Raw genomic sequence first — 16,295 nt, forward strand, 5'->3', positions numbered from 1 at the left:
GTTCTGGTTGTCTATTGCATGCCATAAGAGGAACTTACTAGACAACTAACTCCCTTAGAAGCAAAAGAATTAAAAATATCCTACCGACTGCATTCCTTTTTCTGTGTCAGGTGGTGAAGAACGTCTTCAACGGAACCGTGAAATGAGCGAAAGCGTGGGAAACATTGCATTCGAAATGCTTGTGAATTTTCCAATTGCCCAGTGAGTGTCGACAAAACACGTAAATTCTCTGCTCCAACGTATGAGACGTAACAGCTGGTGCAATTTGTTGTTGCATCGTGTGTCAGCAGTCTTCGATAGTGTGTTACGGGCTTAGCGCGATAAGTTTGTAGACAGCATTTAGGCGACGTTTTATTAGTAACGGCCCCATGCAGCGATTGCACAACAGTAAAGGACATGAGTCAATGTATAGTTGTGCATCGTAGGAGATTTTGCACCCTTGTGTGAGCCCGGATAGCTCAGTCGGTAGAGCATTAGGCTTTTAACCTAAGGGTCCAGGGTTCAAGTCCCTGTTCGGGCGGAAATTTTAATACTTTGGTAACGATTCGTCTGGTAGCGGCGGAAACGCTACGGAAAATAATGCAGCTACGCCGTTTTCTGACACCACAGTGTTTTAAACGGTAGCAGTTGCATGTGTCGGGAGAACACCGCGCTAACGGCAGTCGTGGCCGAGTGGTTAAGGCGTCTGACTCGAAATCAGATTCCCTCTGGGAGCGTAGGTTCGAATCCTACCGGCTGCGTGCGATTTTGCGTAAACAGGAGCAAACGTTTTCGCACACATGTGACATGCGTGGGCGAATGCGGGTGCAACCAGTGACGCCATTCTCAACAAGACGAAAATTTCCGTTTTAAGAATACTGAGTTTTCGCGACGACCGCTGCTTACTGTGCCTATCGGTTCACCTCGCACTGACGCTGGGACTGCAGAAAGCCGTCGCTGAGATGGTGAGTACACAGATGTGCTCGAAAGTGTTGGACAGAGCTAACATTTCATTTTCTTTTTAAGAATCGCAATTTCAATCATTCGAGTGCGGCAAAAGCAGTAGTGCAGCGTTTTTTTTTTTTTTTCTTTTCTTAAGATCTCGCAGCTGCTTGGAGGTATGTCCATCGTTTTAAGACGACAGAAAACTAGCGTCAGCGGTGCGTCAGTGGGAAGTCGGTGAAGTCGCCATTGGAGCCATAAGCCAGCAATTACGACATGCGAAACACTCGCACACCACGCAGCTGTACGATAATGCTCGTGTGTGGGCCCGCGTAGCTGAGTCGGTAGAGCGTTAGGTTTTCAACCGAAGGGTCCTGGGTTCAAGTCCCTGACTGGGCGAAAATTAGTACACTTTCGTAACGGCTAATGGAAACCCTAGAGCAAAGAGTGAGGCCACGCCGTTTTCTGCCACCAGATTGCTTCTAAAGATGGCGGTTTGACTTGTCGGGAGTCGCTTCCGCCACCGGCAGTCGTGGCCGAGTGGTTAAGGCGTCTGACTTGAAATCAGATTCCCTCTGGGAGCGCAGGTTCGAGTCCTGCCGACTGCGAAAATTTTCTCGCTCTCAAAAGGCGGACGTTGAGCTGCATCCTAGCAGTTGCGTCACTACTAAACACGTGGGTCACCAGCAATGTGCAGTGTTATTTGATCGAGGGCGCAGCGTTACAGTCGCGCCCAGAAGCCGCAGCTCATCTCCTCGTCTCACAGCCGTCCACCAGGTGTTAGTACAAGTGTCGCCTCACTGGGCAGTGCAGATGTGTCCATTTTAGCTTACAGACGATGACATGTAGCAATTTATGAGCTAACGCAAGTCGAATGTTTTACCGTGTGTATCTGCTAGATACTGCCTCTCATATGGTGGAGAGGCTCACTCCTTCTTGTGTCTCGTTCTCTGCACACGAGTTGCCCCTGGCATCGATATAGCACGGGTTTTCTAGCGTCAGCGTGGCGTCACGTCAAGTCAGCGAATTCAATATCACACGAATCGAGTCGACATGTTTGCTTGTTACGATGACGGAAGCTGAAGAAATGTGTGTGGAACTTCACTGCATCGGCTGCTCGCCCTTCAGCGTCCCTGTGTCTTATCAGACGAAGGTGACTGTGAAATTGGCAGCGAGGCAGAAGTGAACGAACACATGCAAATGGCAACCTTCGACGTCAGCCGAAATAGCTCAGTTGGGAGAGCGTTAGACTGAAGATCTAAAGGTCCCTGGTTCGATCCCGGGTTTCGGCAGGTACTCGTTTTGGTGCGACGCCAATGGAATTACTCTGCATTTGTGATAATGCAACTACCGCTGACAACAAAAATGACTCTCTCCTGTAGCTGTTCTGGTTGTCTATTGCATGCCATAAGAGGAACTTACTAGACAACTAACTCCCTTAGAAGCAAAAGAATTAAAAATATCCTACCGACTGCATTCCTTTTTCTGTGTCAGGTGGTGAAGAACGTCTTCAACGGAACCGTGAAATGAGCGAAAGCGTGGGAAACATTGCATTCGAAATGCTTGTGAATTTTCCAATTGCCCAGTGAGTGTCGACAAAACACGTAAATTCTCTGCTCCAACGTATGAGACGTAACAGCTGGTGCAATTTGTTGTTGCATCGTGTGTCAGCAGTCTTCGATAGTGTGTTACGGGCTTAGCGCGATAAGTTTGTAGACAGCATTTAGGCGACGTTTTATTAGTAACGGCCCCATGCAGCGATTGCACAACAGTAAAGGACATGAGTCAATGTATAGTTGTGCATCGTAGGAGATTTTGCACCCTTGTGTGAGCCCGGATAGCTCAGTCGGTAGAGCATTAGGCTTTTAACCTAAGGGTCCAGGGTTCAAGTCCCTGTTCGGGCGGAAATTTTAATACTTTGGTAACGATTCGTCTGGTAGCGGCGGAAACGCTACGGAAAATAATGCAGCTACGCCGTTTTCTGACACCACAGTGTTTTAAACGGTAGCAGTTGCATGTGTCGGGAGAACACCGCGCTAACGGCAGTCGTGGCCGAGTGGTTAAGGCGTCTGACTCGAAATCAGATTCCCTCTGGGAGCGTAGGTTCGAATCCTACCGGCTGCGTGCGATTTTGCGTAAAGAGGAGCAAACGTTTTCGCACACATGTGACATGCGTGGGCGAATGCGGGTGCAACCAGTGACGCCATTCTCAACAAGACGAAAATTTCCGTTTTAAGAATACTGAGTTTTCGCGACGACCGCTGCTTACTGTGCCTATCGGTTCACCTCGCACTGACGCTGGGACTGCAGAAAGCCGTCGCTGAGATGGTGAGTACACAGATGTGCTCGAAAGTGTTGGACAGAGCTAACATTTCATTTTCTTTTTAAGAATCGCAATTTCAATCATTCGAGTGCGGCAAAAGCAGTAGTGCAGCGTTTTTTTTTTTTTTTTTTCTTTTCTTAAGATCTCGCAGCTGCTTGGAGGTATGTCCATCGTTTTAAGACGACAGAAAACTAGCGTCAGCGGTGCGTCAGTGGGAAGTCGGTGAAGTCGCCATTGGAGCCATAAGCCAGCAATTACGACATGCGAAACACTCGCACACCACGCAGCTGTACGATAATGCTCGTGTGTGGGCCCGCGTAGCTGAGTCGGTAGAGCGTTAGGTTTTCAACCGAAGGGTCCTGGGTTCAAGTCCCTGACTGGGCGAAAATTAGTACACTTTCGTAACGGCTAATGGAAACCCTAGAGCAAAGAGTGAGGCCACGCCGTTTTCTGCCACCAGATTGCTTCTAAAGATGGCGGTTTGACTTGTCGGGAGTCGCTTCCGCCACCGGCAGTCGTGGCCGAGTGGTTAAGGCGTCTGACTTGAAATCAGATTCCCTCTGGGAGCGCAGGTTCGAGTCCTGCCGACTGCGAAAATTTTCTCGCTCTCAAAAGGCGGACGTTGAGCTGCATCCTAGCAGTTGCGTCACTACTAAACACGTGGGTCACCAGCAATGTGCAGTGTTATTTGATCGAGGGCGCAGCGTTACAGTCGCGCCCAGAAGCCGCAGCTCATCTCCTCGTCTCACAGCCGTCCACCAGGTGTTAGTACAAGTGTCGCCTCACTGGGCAGTGCAGATGTGTCCATTTTAGCTTACAGACGATGACATGTAGCAATTTATGAGCTAACGCAAGTCGAATGTTTTACCGTGTGTATCTGCTAGATACTGCCTCTCATATGGTGGAGAGGCTCACTCCTTCTTGTGTCTCGTTCTCTGCACACGAGTTGCCCCTGGCATCGATATAGCACGGGTTTTCTAGCGTCAGCGTGGCGTCACGTCAAGTCAGCGAATTCAATATCACACGAATCGAGTCGACATGTTTGCTTGTTACGATGACGGAAGCTGAAGAAATGTGTGTGGAACTTCACTGCATCGGCTGCTCGCCCTTCAGCGTCCCTGTGTCTTATCAGACGAAGGTGACTGTGAAATTGGCAGCGAGGCAGAAGTGAACGAACACATGCAAATGGCAACCTTCGACGTCAGCCGAAATAGCTCAGTTGGGAGAGCGTTAGACTGAAGATCTAAAGGTCCCTGGTTCGATCCCGGGTTTCGGCAGGTACTCGTTTTGGTGCGACGCCAATGGAATTACTCTGCATTTGTGATAATGCAACTACCGCTGACAACAAAAATGACTCTCTCCTGTAGCTGTTCTGGTTGTCTATTGCATGCCATAAGAGGAACTTACTAGACAACTAACTCCCTTAGAAGCAAAAGAATTAAAAATATCCTACCGACTGCATTCCTTTTTCTGTGTCAGGTGGTGAAGAACGTCTTCAACGGAACCGTGAAATGAGCGAAAGCGTGGGAAACATTGCATTCGAAATGCTTGTGAATTTTCCAATTGCCCAGTGAGTGTCGACAAAACACGTAAATTCTCTGCTCCAACGTATGAGACGTAACAGCTGGTGCAATTTGTTGTTGCATCGTGTGTCAGCAGTCTTCGATAGTGTGTTACGGGCTTAGCGCGATAAGTTTGTAGACAGCATTTAGGCGACGTTTTATTAGTAACGGCCCCATGCAGCGATTGCACAACAGTAAAGGACATGAGTCAATGTATAGTTGTGCATCGTAGGAGATTTTGCACCCTTGTGTGAGCCCGGATAGCTCAGTCGGTAGAGCATTAGGCTTTTAACCTAAGGGTCCAGGGTTCAAGTCCCTGTTCGGGCGGAAATTTTAATACTTTGGTAACGATTCGTCTGGTAGCGGCGGAAACGCTACGGAAAATAATGCAGCTACGCCGTTTTCTGACACCACAGTGTTTTAAACGGTAGCAGTTGCATGTGTCGGGAGAACACCGCGCTAACGGCAGTCGTGGCCGAGTGGTTAAGGCGTCTGACTCGAAATCAGATTCCCTCTGGGAGCGTAGGTTCGAATCCTACCGGCTGCGTGCGATTTTGCGTAAAGAGGAGCAAACGTTTTCGCACACATGTGACATGCGTGGGCGAATGCGGGTGCAACCAGTGACGCCATTCTCAACAAGACGAAAATTTCCGTTTTAAGAATACTGAGTTTTCGCGACGACCGCTGCTTACTGTGCCTATCGGTTCACCTCGCACTGACGCTGGGACTGCAGAAAGCCGTCGCTGAGATGGTGAGTACACAGATGTGCTCGAAAGTGTTGGACAGAGCTAACATTTCATTTTCTTTTTAAGAATCGCAATTTCAATCATTCGAGTGCGGCAAAAGCAGTAGTGCAGCGTTTTTTTTTTTTTTTTTCTTTTCTTAAGATCTCGCAGCTGCTTGGAGGTATGTCCATCGTTTTAAGACGACAGAAAACTAGCGTCAGCGGTGCGTCAGTGGGAAGTCGGTGAAGTCGCCATTGGAGCCATAAGCCAGCAATTACGACATGCGAAACACTCGCACACCACGCAGCTGTACGATAATGCTCGTGTGTGGGCCCGCGTAGCTGAGTCGGTAGAGCGTTAGGTTTTCAACCGAAGGGTCCTGGGTTCAAGTCCCTGACTGGGCGAAAATTAGTACACTTTCGTAACGGCTAATGGAAACCCTAGAGCAAAGAGTGAGGCCACGCCGTTTTCTGCCACCAGATTGCTTCTAAAGATGGCGGTTTGACTTGTCGGGAGTCGCTTCCGCCACCGGCAGTCGTGGCCGAGTGGTTAAGGCGTCTGACTTGAAATCAGATTCCCTCTGGGAGCGCAGGTTCGAGTCCTGCCGACTGCGAAAATTTTCTCGCTCTCAAAAGGCGGACGTTGAGCTGCATCCTAGCAGTTGCGTCACTACTAAACACGTGGGTCACCAGCAATGTGCAGTGTTATTTGATCGAGGGCGCAGCGTTACAGTCGCGCCCAGAAGCCGCAGCTCATCTCCTCGTCTCACAGCCGTCCACCAGGTGTTAGTACAAGTGTCGCCTCACTGGGCAGTGCAGATGTGTCCATTTTAGCTTACAGACGATGACATGTAGCAATTTATGAGCTAACGCAAGTCGAATGTTTTACCGTGTGTATCTGCTAGATACTGCCTCTCATATGGTGGAGAGGCTCACTCCTTCTTGTGTCTCGTTCTCTGCACACGAGTTGCCCCTGGCATCGATATAGCACGGGTTTTCTAGCGTCAGCGTGGCGTCACGTCAAGTCAGCGAATTCAATATCACACGAATCGAGTCGACATGTTTGCTTGTTACGATGACGGAAGCTGAAGAAATGTGTGTGGAACTTCACTGCATCGGCTGCTCGCCCTTCAGCGTCCCTGTGTCTTATCAGACGAAGGTGACTGTGAAATTGGCAGCGAGGCAGAAGTGAACGAACACATGCAAATGGCAACCTTCGACGTCAGCCGAAATAGCTCAGTTGGGAGAGCGTTAGACTGAAGATCTAAAGGTCCCTGGTTCGATCCCGGGTTTCGGCAGGTACTCGTTTTGGTGCGACGCCAATGGAATTACTCTGCATTTGTGATAATGCAACTACCGCTGACAACAAAAATGACTCTCTCCTGTAGCTGTTCTGGTTGTCTATTGCATGCCATAAGAGGAACTTACTAGACAACTAACTCCCTTAGAAGCAAAAGAATTAAAAATATCCTACCGACTGCATTCCTTTTTCTGTGTCAGGTGGTGAAGAACGTCTTCAACGGAACCGTGAAATGAGCGAAAGCGTGGGAAACATTGCATTCGAAATGCTTGTGAATTTTCCAATTGCCCAGTGAGTGTCGACAAAACACGTAAATTCTCTGCTCCAACGTATGAGACGTAACAGCTGGTGCAATTTGTTGTTGCATCGTGTGTCAGCAGTCTTCGATAGTGTGTTACGGGCTTAGCGCGATAAGTTTGTAGACAGCATTTAGGCGACGTTTTATTAGTAACGGCCCCATGCAGCGATTGCACAACAGTAAAGGACATGAGTCAATGTATAGTTGTGCATCGTAGGAGATTTTGCACCCTTGTGTGAGCCCGGATAGCTCAGTCGGTAGAGCATTAGGCTTTTAACCTAAGGGTCCAGGGTTCAAGTCCCTGTTCGGGCGGAAATTTTAATACTTTGGTAACGATTCGTCTGGTAGCGGCGGAAACGCTACGGAAAATAATGCAGCTACGCCGTTTTCTGACACCACAGTGTTTTAAACGGTAGCAGTTGCATGTGTCGGGAGAACACCGCGCTAACGGCAGTCGTGGCCGAGTGGTTAAGGCGTCTGACTCGAAATCAGATTCCCTCTGGGAGCGTAGGTTCGAATCCTACCGGCTGCGTGCGATTTTGCGTAAAGAGGAGCAAACGTTTTCGCACACATGTGACATGCGTGGGCGAATGCGGGTGCAACCAGTGACGCCATTCTCAACAAGACGAAAATTTCCGTTTTAAGAATACTGAGTTTTCGCGACGACCGCTGCTTACTGTGCCTATCGGTTCACCTCGCACTGACGCTGGGACTGCAGAAAGCCGTCGCTGAGATGGTGAGTACACAGATGTGCTCGAAAGTGTTGGACAGAGCTAACATTTCATTTTCTTTTTAAGAATCGCAATTTCAATCATTCGAGTGCGGCAAAAGCAGTAGTGCAGCGTTTTTTTTTTTTTTTTTCTTTTCTTAAGATCTCGCAGCTGCTTGGAGGTATGTCCATCGTTTTAAGACGACAGAAAACTAGCGTCAGCGGTGCGTCAGTGGGAAGTCGGTGAAGTCGCCATTGGAGCCATAAGCCAGCAATTACGACATGCGAAACACTCGCACACCACGCAGCTGTACGATAATGCTCGTGTGTGGGCCCGCGTAGCTGAGTCGGTAGAGCGTTAGGTTTTCAACCGAAGGGTCCTGGGTTCAAGTCCCTGACTGGGCGAAAATTAGTACACTTTCGTAACGGCTAATGGAAACCCTAGAGCAAAGAGTGAGGCCACGCCGTTTTCTGCCACCAGATTGCTTCTAAAGATGGCGGTTTGACTTGTCGGGAGTCGCTTCCGCCACCGGCAGTCGTGGCCGAGTGGTTAAGGCGTCTGACTTGAAATCAGATTCCCTCTGGGAGCGCAGGTTCGAGTCCTGCCGACTGCGAAAATTTTCTCGCTCTCAAAAGGCGGACGTTGAGCTGCATCCTAGCAGTTGCGTCACTACTAAACACGTGGGTCACCAGCAATGTGCAGTGTTATTTGATCGAGGGCGCAGCGTTACAGTCGCGCCCAGAAGCCGCAGCTCATCTCCTCGTCTCACAGCCGTCCACCAGGTGTTAGTACAAGTGTCGCCTCACTGGGCAGTGCAGATGTGTCCATTTTAGCTTACAGACGATGACATGTAGCAATTTATGAGCTAACGCAAGTCGAATGTTTTACCGTGTGTATCTGCTAGATACTGCCTCTCATATGGTGGAGAGGCTCACTCCTTCTTGTGTCTCGTTCTCTGCACACGAGTTGCCCCTGGCATCGATATAGCACGGGTTTTCTAGCGTCAGCGTGGCGTCACGTCAAGTCAGCGAATTCAATATCACACGAATCGAGTCGACATGTTTGCTTGTTACGATGACGGAAGCTGAAGAAATGTGTGTGGAACTTCACTGCATCGGCTGCTCGCCCTTCAGCGTCCCTGTGTCTTATCAGACGAAGGTGACTGTGAAATTGGCAGCGAGGCAGAAGTGAACGAACACATGCAAATGGCAACCTTCGACGTCAGCCGAAATAGCTCAGTTGGGAGAGCGTTAGACTGAAGATCTAAAGGTCCCTGGTTCGATCCCGGGTTTCGGCAGGTACTCGTTTTGGTGCGACGCCAATGGAATTACTCTGCATTTGTGATAATGCAACTACCGCTGACAACAAAAATGACTCTCTCCTGTAGCTGTTCTGGTTGTCTATTGCATGCCATAAGAGGAACTTACTAGACAACTAACTCCCTTAGAAGCAAAAGAATTAAAAATATCCTACCGACTGCATTCCTTTTTCTGTGTCAGGTGGTGAAGAACGTCTTCAACGGAACCGTGAAATGAGCGAAAGCGTGGGAAACATTGCATTCGAAATGCTTGTGAATTTTCCAATTGCCCAGTGAGTGTCGACAAAACACGTAAATTCTCTGCTCCAACGTATGAGACGTAACAGCTGGTGCAATTTGTTGTTGCATCGTGTGTCAGCAGTCTTCGATAGTGTGTTACGGGCTTAGCGCGATAAGTTTGTAGACAGCATTTAGGCGACGTTTTATTAGTAACGGCCCCATGCAGCGATTGCACAACAGTAAAGGACATGAGTCAATGTATAGTTGTGCATCGTAGGAGATTTTGCACCCTTGTGTGAGCCCGGATAGCTCAGTCGGTAGAGCATTAGGCTTTTAACCTAAGGGTCCAGGGTTCAAGTCCCTGTTCGGGCGGAAATTTTAATACTTTGGTAACGATTCGTCTGGTAGCGGCGGAAACGCTACGGAAAATAATGCAGCTACGCCGTTTTCTGACACCACAGTGTTTTAAACGGTAGCAGTTGCATGTGTCGGGAGAACACCGCGCTAACGGCAGTCGTGGCCGAGTGGTTAAGGCGTCTGACTCGAAATCAGATTCCCTCTGGGAGCGTAGGTTCGAATCCTACCGGCTGCGTGCGATTTTGCGTAAAGAGGAGCAAACGTTTTCGCACACATGTGACATGCGTGGGCGAATGCGGGTGCAACCAGTGACGCCATTCTCAACAAGACGAAAATTTCCGTTTTAAGAATACTGAGTTTTCGCGACGACCGCTGCTTACTGTGCCTATCGGTTCACCTCGCACTGACGCTGGGACTGCAGAAAGCCGTCGCTGAGATGGTGAGTACACAGATGTGCTCGAAAGTGTTGGACAGAGCTAACATTTCATTTTCTTTTTAAGAATCGCAATTTCAATCATTCGAGTGCGGCAAAAGCAGTAGTGCAGCGTTTTTTTTTTTTTTTTTTCTTTTCTTAAGATCTCGCAGCTGCTTGGAGGTATGTCCATCGTTTTAAGACGACAGAAAACTAGCGTCAGCGGTGCGTCAGTGGGAAGTCGGTGAAGTCGCCATTGGAGCCATAAGCCAGCAATTACGACATGCGAAACACTCGCACACCACGCAGCTGTACGATAATGCTCGTGCGTGGGCCCGCGTAGCTGAGTCGGTAGAGCGTTAGGTTTTCAACCGAAGGGTCCTGGGTTCAAGTCCCTGTCTGGGCGAAAATTAGTACACTTTCGTAACGGCTAATGGAAACCCTAGAGCAAAGAGTGAGGCCACGCCGTTTTCTGCCACCAGATTGCTTCTAAAGATGGCGGTTTGACTTGTCGGGAGTCGCTTCCTCCACCGGCAGTCGTGGCCGAGTGGTTAAGGCGTCTGACTTGAAATCAGATTCCCTCTGGGAGCGCAGGTTCGAGTCCTGCCGACTGCGAAAATTTTCTCGCTCTCAAAAGGCGGACGTTGAGCTGCATCCTAGCAGTTGCGTCACTACTAAACACGTGGGTCACCAGCAATGTGCAGTGTTATTTGATCGAGGGCGCAGCGTTACAGTCGCGCCCAGAAGCCGCAGCTCATCTCCTCGTCTCACAGCCGTCCACCAGGTGTTAGTACAAGTGTCGCCTCACTGGGCAGTGCAGATGTGTCCATTTTAGCTTACAGACGATGACATGTAGCAATTTATGAGCTAACGCAAGTCGAATGTTTTACCGTGTGTATCTGCTAGATACTGCCTCTCATATGGTGGAGAGGCTCACTCCTTCTTGTGTCTCGTTCTCTGCACACGAGTTGCCCCTGGCATCGATATAGCACGGGTTTTCTAGCGTCAGCGTGGCGTCACGTCAAGTCAGCGAATTCAATATCACACGAATCGAGTCGACATGTTTGCTTGTTACGATGACGGAAGCTGAAGAAATGTGTGTGGAACTTCACTGCATCGGCTGCTCGCCCTTCAGCGTCCCTGTGTCTTATCAGACGAAGGTGACTGTGAAATTGGCAGCGAGGCAGAAGTGAACGAACACATGCAAATGGCAACCTTCGACGTCAGCCGAAATAGCTCAGTTGGGAGAGCGTTAGACTGAAGATCTAAAGGTCCCTGGTTCGATCCCGGGTTTCGGCAGGTACTCGTTTTGGTGCGACGCCAATGGAATTACTCTGCGTTTGTGATAATGCAACTACCGCTGACAACAAAAATGACTCTCTCCTGTAGCTGTTCTGGTTGTCTATTGCATGTCATAAGAGGAACTTACTAGACAACTAACTCCCTTAGAAGCAAAAGAATTAAAAATATCCTACCGACTGCATTCCTTTTTCTGTGTCAGGTGGTGAAGAACGTCTTCAACGGAACCGTGAAATGAGCGAAAGCGTGGGAAACATTGCATTCGAAATGCTTGTGAATTTTCCAATTGCCCAGTGAGTGTCGACAAAACACGTAAATTCTCTGCTCAAACGTATGAGACGTAACAGCTGGTGCAATTTGTTGTTGCATCGTGTGTCAGCAGTCTTCGATAGTGTGTTACGGGCTTAGCGCGATAAGTTTGTAGACAGCATTTAGGCGACGTTTTATTAGTAACGGCCCCATGCAGCGATTGCACAACAGTAAAGGACATGAGTCAATGTATAGTTGTGCATCGTAGGAGATTTTGCACCCTTGTGTGAGCCCGGATAGCTCAGTCGGTAGAGCATTAGGCTTTTAACCTAAGGGTCCAGGGTTCAAGTCCCTGTTCGGGCGGAAATTTTAATACTTTGGTAACGATTCGTCTGGTAGCGGCGGAAACGCTACGGAAAATAATGCAGCTACGCCGTTTTCTGACACCACAGTGTTTTAAACGGTAGCAGTTGCATGTGTCGGGAGAACACCGCGCTAACGGCAGTCGTGGCCGAGTGGTTAAGGCGTCTGACTCGAAATCAGATTCCCTCTGGGAGCGTAGGTTCGAATCCTACCGGCTGCGTGCGATTTTGCGTAAAGAGGAGCAAACGTTTTCGCACACATGTGACATGCGTGGGCGAATGCGGGTGCAACCAGTGACGCCATTCTCAACAAGACGAAAATTTCCGTTTTAAGAATACTGAGTTTTCGCGACGACCGCTGCTTACTGTGCCTATCGGTTCACCTCGCACTGACGCTGGGACTGCAGAAAGCCGTCGCTGAGATGGTGAGTACACAGATGTGCTCGAAAGTGTTGGACAGAGCTAACATTTCATTTTCTTTTTAAGAATCGCAATTTCAATCATTCGAGTGCGGCAAAAGCAGTAGTGCAGCGTTTTTTTTTTTTTTTTCTTTTCTTAAGATCTCGCAGCTGCTTGGAGGTATGTCCATCGTTTTAAGACGACAGAAAACTAGCGTCAGCGGTGCGTCAGTGGGAAGTCGGTGAAGTCGCCATTGGAGCCATAAGCCAGCAATTACGACATGCGAAACACTCGCACACCACGCAGCTGTACGATAATGCTCGTGCGTGGGCCCGCGTAGCTGAGTCGGTAGAGCGTTAGGTTTTCAACCGAAGGGTCCTGGGTTCAAGTCCCTGTCTGGGCGAAAATTAGTACACTTTCGTAACGGCTAATGGAAACCCTAGAGCAAAGAGTGAGGCCACGCCGTTTTCTGCCACCAGATTGCTTCTAAAGATGGCGGTTTGACTTGTCGGGAGTCGCTTCCTCCACCGGCAGTCGTGGCCGAGTGGTTAAGGCGTCTGACTTGAAATCAGATTCCCTCTGGGAGCGCAGGTTCGAGTCCTGCCGACTGCGAAAATTTTCTCGCTCTCAAAAGGCGGACGTTGAGCTGCATCCTAGCAGTTGCGTCACTACTAAACACGTGGGTCACCAGCAATGTGCAGTGTTATTTGATCGAGGGCGCAGCGTTACAGTCGCGCCCAGAAGCCGCAGCTCATCTCCTCGTCTCACAGCCGTCCACCAGGTGTTAGTACAAGTGTCGCCTCACTGGGCAGTGCAGATGTGTCCATTTTAGCTTACAGACGATGACATGTAGCAATTTATGAGCTAACGCAAGTCGAATGTTTTACCGTGTGTATCTGCTAGATACTGCCTCTCATATGGTGGAGAGGCTCACTCCTTCTTGTGTCTCGTTCTCTGCACACGAGTTGCCCCTGGCATCGATATAGCACGGGTTTTCTAGCGTCAGCGTGGCGTCACGTCAAGTCAGCGAATTCAATATCACACGAATCGAGTCGACATGTTTGCTTGTTACGATGACGGAAGCTGAAGAAATGTGTGTGGAACTTCACTGCATCGGCTGCTCGCCCTTCAGCGTCCCTGTGTCTTATCAGACGAAGGTGACTGTGAAATTGGCAGCGAGGCAGAAGTGAACGAACACATGCAAATGGCAACCTTCGACGTCAGCCGAAATAGCTCAGTTGGGAGAGCGTTAGACTGAAGATCTAAAGGTCCCTGGTTCGATCCCGGGTTTCGGCAGGTACTCGTTTTGGTGCGACGCCAATGGAATTACTCTGCGTTTGTGATAATGCAACTACCGCTGACAACAAAAATGACTCTCTCCTGTAGCTGTTCTGGTTGTCTATTGCATGTCATAAGAGGAACTTACTAGACAACTAACTCCCTTAGAAGCAAAAGAATTAAAAATATCCTACCGACTGCATTCCTTTTTCTGTGTCAGGTGGTGAAGAACGTCTTCAACGGAACCGTGAAATGAGCGAAAGCGTGGGAAACATTGCATTCGAAATGCTTGTGAATTTTCCAATTGCCCAGTGAGTGTCGACAAAACACGTAAATTCTCTGCTCAAACGTATGAGACGTAACAGCTGGTGCAATTTGTTGTTGCATCGTGTGTCAGCAGTCTTCGATAGTGTGTTACGGGCTTAGCGCGATAAGTTTGTAGACAGCATTTAGGCGACGTTTTATTAGTAACGGCCCCATGCAGCGATTGCACAACAGTAAAGGACATGAGTCAATGTATAGTTGTGCATCGTAGGAGATTTTGCACCCTTGTGTGAGCCCGGATAGCTCAGTCGGTAGAGCATTAGGCTTTTAACCTAAGGGTCCAGGGTTCAAGTCCCTGTTCGGGCGGAAATTTTAATACTTTGGTAACGATTCGTCTGGTAGCGGCGGAAACGCTACGGAAAATAATGCAGCTACGCCGTTTTCTGACACCACAGTGTTTTAAACGGTAGCAGTTGCATGTGTCGGGAGAACACCGCGCTAACGGCAGTCGTGGCCGAGTGGTTAAGGCGTCTGACTCGAAATCAGATTCCCTCTGGGAGCGTAGGTTCGAATCCTACCGGCTGCGTGCGATTTTGCGTAAAGAGGAGCAAACGTTTTCGCACACATGTGACATGCGTGGGCGAATGCGGGTGCAACCAGTGACGCCATTCTCAACAAGACGAAAATTTCCGTTTTAAGAATACTGAGTTTTCGCGACGACCGCTGCTTACTGTGCCTATCGGTTCACCTCGCACTGACGCTGGGACTGCAGAAAGCCGTCGCTGAGATGGTGAGTACACAGATGTGCTCGAAAGTGTTGGACAGAGCTAACATTTCATTTTCTTTTTAAGAATCGCAATTTCAATCATTCGAGTGCGGCAAAAGCAGTAGTGCAGCGTTTTTTTTTTTTTTTTCTTTTCTTAAGATCTCGCAGCTGCTTGGAGGTATGTCCATCGTTTTAAGACGACAGAAAACTAGCGTCAGCGGTGCGTCAGTGGGAAGTCGGTGAAGTCGCCATTGGAGCCATAAGCCAGCAATTACGACATGCGAAACACTCGCACACCACGCAGCTGTACGATAATGCTCGTGCGTGGGCCCGCGTAGCTGAGTCGGTAGAGCGTTAGGTTTTCAACCGAAGGGTCCTGGGTTCAAGTCCCTGTCTGGGCGAAAATTAGTACACTTTCGTAACGGCTAATGGAAACCCTAGAGCAAAGAGTGAGGCCACGCCGTTTTCTGCCACCAGATTGCTTCTAAAGATGGCGGTTTGACTTGTCGGGAGTCGCTTCCTCCACCGGCAGTCGTGGCCGAGTGGTTAAGGCGTCTGACTTGAAATCAGATTCCCTCTGGGAGCGCAGGTTCGAGTCCTGCCGACTGCGAAAATTTTCTCGCTCTCAAAAGGCGGACGTTGAGCTGCATCCTAGCAGTTGCGTCACTACTAAACACGTGGGTCACCAGCAATGTGCAGTGTTATTTGATCGAGGGCGCAGCGTTACAGTCGCGCCCAGAAGCCGCAGCTCATCTCCTCGTCTCACAGCCGTCCACCAGGTGTTAGTACAAGTGTCGCCTCACTGGGCAGTGCAGATGTGTCCATTTTAGCTTACAGACGATGACATGTAGCAATTTATGAGCTAACGCAAGTCGAATGTTTTACCGTGTGTATCTGCTAGATACTGCCTCTCATATGGTGGAGAGGCTCACTCCTTCTTGTGTCTCGTTCTCTGCACACGAGTTGCCCCTGGCATCGATATAGCACGGGTTTTCTAGCGTCAGCGTGGCGTCACGTCAAGTCAGCGAATTCAATATCACACGAATCGAGTCGACATGTTTGCTTGTTACGATGACGGAAGCTGAAGAAATGTGTGTGGAACTTCACTGCATCGGCTGCTCGCCCTTCAGCGTCCCTGTGTCTTATCAGACGAAGGTGACTGTGAAATTGGCAGCGAGGCAGAAGTGAACGAACACATGCAAATGGCAACCTTCGACGTCAGCCGAAATAGCTCAGTTGGGAGAGCGTTAGACTGAAGATCTAAAGGTCCCTGGTTCGATCCCGGGTTTCGGCAGGTACTCGTTTTGGTGCGACGCCAATGGAATTACTCTGCGTTTGTGATAATGCAACTACCGCTGACAACAAAAATGACTCTCTCCTGTAGCTGTTCTGGTTGTCTATTGCATGTCATAAGAGGAACTTACTAGACAACTAACTCCCTTAGAAGCAAAAGAATTAAAAATATCCTACCGACTGCATTCCTTTTTCTGTGTCAGGTGGTGAAGAACGTCTTCAACGGAACCGTGAAATGAGC

General features: G+C 49.2%; 28 non-coding genes across 28 annotated transcripts; all 28 read left to right on the top strand.

The window, feature by feature from the left end:
• Positions 1 to 447: 447 nt before the first annotated feature.
• Trnak-uuu (transfer RNA lysine (anticodon UUU)) lies at positions 448 to 520 on the top strand. The gene has a single exon. It is a non-coding gene; the product is annotated as a tRNA-Lys (tRNA).
• Positions 521 to 658: 138 nt separating this feature from the next.
• Positions 659 to 740, top strand: Trnas-cga (transfer RNA serine (anticodon CGA)). Its single transcript has one exon. It is a non-coding gene; the product is annotated as a tRNA-Ser (tRNA).
• Positions 741 to 1,447: 707 nt separating this feature from the next.
• Positions 1,448 to 1,529, top strand: Trnas-uga (transfer RNA serine (anticodon UGA)). The gene has a single exon. It is a non-coding gene; the product is annotated as a tRNA-Ser (tRNA).
• A 611-nt stretch (positions 1,530 to 2,140) lies between these two features.
• Positions 2,141 to 2,213, top strand: Trnaf-gaa (transfer RNA phenylalanine (anticodon GAA)). The gene has a single exon. It is a non-coding gene; the product is annotated as a tRNA-Phe (tRNA).
• Positions 2,214 to 2,752: 539 nt separating this feature from the next.
• Trnak-uuu (transfer RNA lysine (anticodon UUU)) lies at positions 2,753 to 2,825 on the top strand. The gene has a single exon. It is a non-coding gene; the product is annotated as a tRNA-Lys (tRNA).
• Positions 2,826 to 2,963: 138 nt separating this feature from the next.
• Trnas-cga (transfer RNA serine (anticodon CGA)) lies at positions 2,964 to 3,045 on the top strand. Its single transcript has one exon. It is a non-coding gene; the product is annotated as a tRNA-Ser (tRNA).
• A 710-nt stretch (positions 3,046 to 3,755) lies between these two features.
• Trnas-uga (transfer RNA serine (anticodon UGA)) lies at positions 3,756 to 3,837 on the top strand. The gene has a single exon. It is a non-coding gene; the product is annotated as a tRNA-Ser (tRNA).
• Positions 3,838 to 4,448: 611 nt separating this feature from the next.
• On the top strand, positions 4,449 to 4,521 carry Trnaf-gaa (transfer RNA phenylalanine (anticodon GAA)). Its single transcript has one exon. It is a non-coding gene; the product is annotated as a tRNA-Phe (tRNA).
• Positions 4,522 to 5,060: 539 nt separating this feature from the next.
• Trnak-uuu (transfer RNA lysine (anticodon UUU)) lies at positions 5,061 to 5,133 on the top strand. The gene has a single exon. It is a non-coding gene; the product is annotated as a tRNA-Lys (tRNA).
• Positions 5,134 to 5,271: 138 nt separating this feature from the next.
• Positions 5,272 to 5,353, top strand: Trnas-cga (transfer RNA serine (anticodon CGA)). Its single transcript has one exon. It is a non-coding gene; the product is annotated as a tRNA-Ser (tRNA).
• Positions 5,354 to 6,062: 709 nt separating this feature from the next.
• Positions 6,063 to 6,144, top strand: Trnas-uga (transfer RNA serine (anticodon UGA)). Its single transcript has one exon. It is a non-coding gene; the product is annotated as a tRNA-Ser (tRNA).
• A 611-nt stretch (positions 6,145 to 6,755) lies between these two features.
• Trnaf-gaa (transfer RNA phenylalanine (anticodon GAA)) lies at positions 6,756 to 6,828 on the top strand. Its single transcript has one exon. It is a non-coding gene; the product is annotated as a tRNA-Phe (tRNA).
• Positions 6,829 to 7,367: 539 nt separating this feature from the next.
• Positions 7,368 to 7,440, top strand: Trnak-uuu (transfer RNA lysine (anticodon UUU)). The gene has a single exon. It is a non-coding gene; the product is annotated as a tRNA-Lys (tRNA).
• Positions 7,441 to 7,578: 138 nt separating this feature from the next.
• Positions 7,579 to 7,660, top strand: Trnas-cga (transfer RNA serine (anticodon CGA)). Its single transcript has one exon. It is a non-coding gene; the product is annotated as a tRNA-Ser (tRNA).
• A 709-nt stretch (positions 7,661 to 8,369) lies between these two features.
• Trnas-uga (transfer RNA serine (anticodon UGA)) lies at positions 8,370 to 8,451 on the top strand. Its single transcript has one exon. It is a non-coding gene; the product is annotated as a tRNA-Ser (tRNA).
• Positions 8,452 to 9,062: 611 nt separating this feature from the next.
• On the top strand, positions 9,063 to 9,135 carry Trnaf-gaa (transfer RNA phenylalanine (anticodon GAA)). Its single transcript has one exon. It is a non-coding gene; the product is annotated as a tRNA-Phe (tRNA).
• A 539-nt stretch (positions 9,136 to 9,674) lies between these two features.
• Positions 9,675 to 9,747, top strand: Trnak-uuu (transfer RNA lysine (anticodon UUU)). The gene has a single exon. It is a non-coding gene; the product is annotated as a tRNA-Lys (tRNA).
• A 138-nt stretch (positions 9,748 to 9,885) lies between these two features.
• On the top strand, positions 9,886 to 9,967 carry Trnas-cga (transfer RNA serine (anticodon CGA)). The gene has a single exon. It is a non-coding gene; the product is annotated as a tRNA-Ser (tRNA).
• Positions 9,968 to 10,677: 710 nt separating this feature from the next.
• Trnas-uga (transfer RNA serine (anticodon UGA)) lies at positions 10,678 to 10,759 on the top strand. The gene has a single exon. It is a non-coding gene; the product is annotated as a tRNA-Ser (tRNA).
• A 611-nt stretch (positions 10,760 to 11,370) lies between these two features.
• Positions 11,371 to 11,443, top strand: Trnaf-gaa (transfer RNA phenylalanine (anticodon GAA)). The gene has a single exon. It is a non-coding gene; the product is annotated as a tRNA-Phe (tRNA).
• A 539-nt stretch (positions 11,444 to 11,982) lies between these two features.
• On the top strand, positions 11,983 to 12,055 carry Trnak-uuu (transfer RNA lysine (anticodon UUU)). The gene has a single exon. It is a non-coding gene; the product is annotated as a tRNA-Lys (tRNA).
• A 138-nt stretch (positions 12,056 to 12,193) lies between these two features.
• Trnas-cga (transfer RNA serine (anticodon CGA)) lies at positions 12,194 to 12,275 on the top strand. Its single transcript has one exon. It is a non-coding gene; the product is annotated as a tRNA-Ser (tRNA).
• Positions 12,276 to 12,983: 708 nt separating this feature from the next.
• On the top strand, positions 12,984 to 13,065 carry Trnas-uga (transfer RNA serine (anticodon UGA)). The gene has a single exon. It is a non-coding gene; the product is annotated as a tRNA-Ser (tRNA).
• Positions 13,066 to 13,676: 611 nt separating this feature from the next.
• Positions 13,677 to 13,749, top strand: Trnaf-gaa (transfer RNA phenylalanine (anticodon GAA)). The gene has a single exon. It is a non-coding gene; the product is annotated as a tRNA-Phe (tRNA).
• A 539-nt stretch (positions 13,750 to 14,288) lies between these two features.
• Positions 14,289 to 14,361, top strand: Trnak-uuu (transfer RNA lysine (anticodon UUU)). The gene has a single exon. It is a non-coding gene; the product is annotated as a tRNA-Lys (tRNA).
• Positions 14,362 to 14,499: 138 nt separating this feature from the next.
• Trnas-cga (transfer RNA serine (anticodon CGA)) lies at positions 14,500 to 14,581 on the top strand. Its single transcript has one exon. It is a non-coding gene; the product is annotated as a tRNA-Ser (tRNA).
• Positions 14,582 to 15,289: 708 nt separating this feature from the next.
• Positions 15,290 to 15,371, top strand: Trnas-uga (transfer RNA serine (anticodon UGA)). The gene has a single exon. It is a non-coding gene; the product is annotated as a tRNA-Ser (tRNA).
• A 611-nt stretch (positions 15,372 to 15,982) lies between these two features.
• Positions 15,983 to 16,055, top strand: Trnaf-gaa (transfer RNA phenylalanine (anticodon GAA)). The gene has a single exon. It is a non-coding gene; the product is annotated as a tRNA-Phe (tRNA).
• The last annotated feature ends 240 nt before the right edge of the window (positions 16,056 to 16,295 follow it).

Source organism: Schistocerca cancellata, unplaced genomic scaffold (assembly GCF_023864275.1).
Source record: "Schistocerca cancellata isolate TAMUIC-IGC-003103 unplaced genomic scaffold, iqSchCanc2.1 HiC_scaffold_406, whole genome shotgun sequence".
Classification (NCBI taxonomy): domain Eukaryota; kingdom Metazoa; phylum Arthropoda; class Insecta; order Orthoptera; family Acrididae; genus Schistocerca; species Schistocerca cancellata.